The sequence below is a fragment of the Populus euphratica genome, unplaced genomic scaffold (assembly GCF_000495115.2).
Source record: "Populus euphratica unplaced genomic scaffold, PopEup_1.0 scaffold171.1, whole genome shotgun sequence".
Taxonomy (NCBI): Eukaryota; Viridiplantae; Streptophyta; class Magnoliopsida; order Malpighiales; family Salicaceae; genus Populus; species Populus euphratica.
This window is the reverse complement of record NW_011500056.1, coordinates 376602-381197: the sequence shown is the minus strand read 5'-3', so window position 1 is coordinate 381197 and position 4596 is coordinate 376602.

Here is a 4596-nt window from a genome sequence, read left to right as displayed (position 1 = left end):
GACCCTGTTTGCCAGTTTTTAAGAAAACTGGATGGGAAGCCTATCCCCGACCCATAGAGGGCATTTAAGTCGTTCTTGGACGTGAAACCAAGGGAAGATGTGAGCCACAATCACAATTGTGATTTAAGTCTTAGTTTTTAAGAAATTGTGTCGTTTTGTTTTATTAATAACATAATATTTATCATTGTGTCGTTTTTTTTATTAATAACATAATATTTATGTTTTTTTGTTTCTTATATTTGTTTAAGTGTGTTTCAGGTTTGTTGGTGTTCGTTGTTTCAAGTGATGTCTTCTATATTCTATCTTTCTACCTTACGATATGGATGACAATGTCTTGTTTTGGTTGGAGAGGTAGTTGACAAAAAACTAACTAACTAACTAACTGCTTTTGTTTTTAATAAAACCATTAGACAAAATTGTTATTACTAGGATGACAGAGTAAGGAAGAATTTTATTGACTCTTGAGATGCATTTTAGTAAACATTTTCTAATAGTTATTTGTAATATTTATAACAAGGTCTATCACATACTTCTCATGAAATATTTAGATGTACAAACTCTCATATTGTTATCACTTGATTCTACTCATATACTCATTTAAGAAGTATTCTTAAACCTTCATTTTCACATACATACATTAATATATAATTGTGAGTTGCACATTAGATTATTATATTATTTATGTTCTTTTATTAAAGGTAACAACTAAGGGAAAAAGATAGTATATAATTTGTAAAAAAAATTAATAATATTAATGATAATAAAAACGTAAATAAGTTTGGTTTTGTAGCCTCCATAACCTAAGCAATCAAGCCTGAATGAGTGTTCTAACACCTAATAACTTAAAGTCAACTAACTTGGAAGCTATTGGCCTTTGCTTGTTACATGGGTTGAGGAGGAAAGTTTAAGGGAATCAAACATTGCACTATCTACATATCAGTATCTACAACTTAAGTTACTAAGTATGTAGAGATATCTCAACACCTAATACCCTAAGACTAATTGGTCTGAGAGTCATTAGCTGAAAGTTCATTATATAGGTTAAAGATGAATTGTGTTTTAAGTTATATGTATATATATTTTTAAAAAATGATAATAATTTCAACCCAATGACGTTAATCTTAAAAAAATATTAGAACAAAATATTGTTTTCTTCCAATAAAAGCCCAATAATCTATGTTTTCATACATTGAGTACATAAAATGAAAGTTTATTAATATATTGTTTCAATAGTATGAAACAGATATATTCATTTAATGAAAGTTTGTTTATTTGGATAGACTAATGAAAGTTGAATGATGAATGCCTTTGACACGATCAAAAGATTGATGTCTTCTCCCAAGTGTAGTAGTGTCGAAGTAATAAATAACTCGGCAAGACTAGAGTTAAACTACAAGGAGGTTAACTATATCAATTATAAATAATAATGATGATGATGATGATGATGACAACGACGATGATGATGAAGATGACTTTAAGATGTAAGATTAATGTAAAGATTAAACAATTATAAAACAATTATCAAGATTAAATGATCCACTAATGATATTTCAAATAAGTATAATATAAACTTTTTTTATTACTCAATTGAAAACCACACATAAAGAAGATTCTAAACGGATGATTTGTCATTAGTAGCTTATTATAAATTATTAACATGATCATATTAATTATCTTATTTAAGTAACACCGAACTTTTAAATATTATCAGGAATTCATGATGCTAACTTATATTAATAACAAATTAAGTTCCTTTCATAGCATAAGTGTAGGTTATGCTATACAGTTGGCTATGAAGGATCAAACATTTATTGTATCAAGTGTTATATAATACAAATCTAGATTAATCATTTAACAAGCAATGTATTAAGAATTAATAAGATAAAAATGATAAGACATGTAAATAACAAACTTTCTTGAATGGAAACATTGAAGTCCATATTGAGTTTATATTATAAATATCCTAACACCATTAATGAAACTTTTTTACCTTGATATAATAAACTTAACTAAACATTAAGAAGAATTAAAACATAAATAAATAAGATGAGAACATAATTATATAAGTATAATAAAGGAAGTGAAAGAAATAAACAAGACATTAATGAAACTATAACATGAAATAAAACTAGAAAATTAAAGATACAAAGAAAGAAAGTAAGTAAGGAAATGATCTTGATCAAAAAATCAAGATACTTAAATGCATGACAAATGCCTTTTGTTTGTCAAAAAACCAAGATACTTAAATGCATGACAAATGCCTTTTGTTTATAAGCTAAAATTTGAAACAATTGATTTGATGACTAATGATTAAGAGGATGACCAACTTTTAATTTTTTGACAATTCTTATCTTTTTATTTGCCAAAAACATTATTGCTAACATCATAATTTAAATAGATAATCTTTATAAAAGTTCGGGGAAATTGTCCCAGCTTTCCAACAAAAAAAATTGATGCATTTGGACTTCTAGAACTTGAAATATGGGCTCAAGACTGAATAGTATCTGGGTTGTAGGACAGATTTTGACTTGTCCGTTGTTGCTACAATTTGAACTTGAAAACTGCTTTTCTGAATCTTAGACTCTTCGTGAAAGTTTTAGGCCTATATCTTAGCTTTCCATCCATATAGAGCATACCTAAATTCAAGTTCTATAGCTCCAGTTATGATCTAATAACCAAATAGTGTTCTAGTTTGGACTAAACTAGCATCTCTTTTTTAAGTTTAGCCTTCTTTTTGTCTTTCTAATTTCAGTAGTTAAACTCATCAATCAATCCTTTGATTTATGTGATAGATATGCATTTAAGATGAATATTTACCATAAATTAAAGGTATCTTATATTATGAGATATGTTATTATAAAACATATTATAGTTAAGGAGTTATTGATACTTCAAGTGCAAAATGATGATATAAAACCTTGATAAAAATATACTTTTAAATACTAATTAGCCTTGCTTTGTGGAACTTGCAAATTATTTTTTTATTTTAATACTTTGATTACTAGGGACTAGTGATAAGCTAATTTGAGGGTGTGATTAGTACTTACAAGTATATTATTATCAAGGTTTTATATCATCATTTTACACTTAAAGTATCAATAACTTTTTAACTAGAGCATGTTTTATAATAACAAGTCTGATAATATAAGATATCTTTAATTTATGGTAAATATTCATTTTAAATGCAAACTTATCACATAAATCAAATGATTGGTTGATGTGTGATTAGTACTTAAAAGTGTATTTTTATCAAGGTTTTATATCATCATTTTGTACTTAAAGTATCATTAAATTTTCTAATTTAAACATGTTTTATAATAACAAGTATGATAATATAAGACTGCTTTAATTTATAGTAATTATTCATTTTAAATGCAAGCATATCTCATAATTCAAAGAATTGATTAATATGATTAACTATTGAAAGTGAAAGGACAAAGAAAAGGTTAAACTTAGAAAATATATACTAATTCAATTCAAACTGGAATACTATTCGGTCACTGAGTCATATCTTGAGTTGTAAATCTTAGATTTCAGTTTGATTTACATGGTTAGAAAGTTAAAGTATAAACCTAAAACATTCATAAGAGTCTAAGACTCAATTCTACCGTTTGGAAATCTAAATCTTAACATTAAAAAAAAAATTTAATCTATTTTACAGTTTAGATATTGTTCAATGTTCAACATATATTTTTAATTCTAAAAATCTAAATATACTGATTTTTTTGTTAAAAAACCAAAATAATTTCTCAAAAATTTCATAAAAACTATATAAGATGCGGGAGAGAAAAAAACAACCCTTCACATGGTAAAAGAAAGCAGCATGAAATTATTGAGAACTTTATTGGAGCAATAATGTTTCCCTTCATTCTTTCCCTCATGACACCTCCTCTGCAAGAGTTCTCTCAAGGACAACAACGGTTTATACATGAGTTTCTTGGATCTTCATGGAATTCACTTCGACTTAGAACCTGTTTGGGTACGCGTTTGCATTCACGTTTTTTTTAAAACACACTAATTAAGCGTTTGGTTATAGAATGTTAAAAAATAAAATACATGGGTCCCACCATTAAAATGCGGCAGAACCATAATTTTCTGGAAGTAGTAAAATACTGCTTTTTTTCAAGTTTCAACCTGTGGTTTGAACTTTCTAGAGATGAGTAAAGTGAAATTACCAAAACAAGAACAGTGTTCTCGTTCAGTTCTCATTTCTCTTCTCATTCTCATTCTTGTTCCTCCATTTGCATTGATTTCCCTTCCCATCAACTCTAATTGCACGCAACAACTTCACAGTAACCATTACTGCTGCAGAACCCAAAATATTAACTGATGACTCCTTCTATTTCTTCAGCTTCAATTGTCATTTATTTCTCTTTAACAAAAGGAAATGAAGAACAACAACAACCCTTTGCAACAACCCCGAAACATGTATATAGATCGAGCATGATTCAAGCACCAAAGCTCAAGTTTCTAAAGGGTTAGTTCACTGGTTTGTTCTTATAGAAATTTTAAGTTACTTCTTGTTTATTCCATCGAAGATCTGTTTATCCCCTTTTGTTTAATTATTTGTTTATATGCTAATTTTTCCTTCATTTC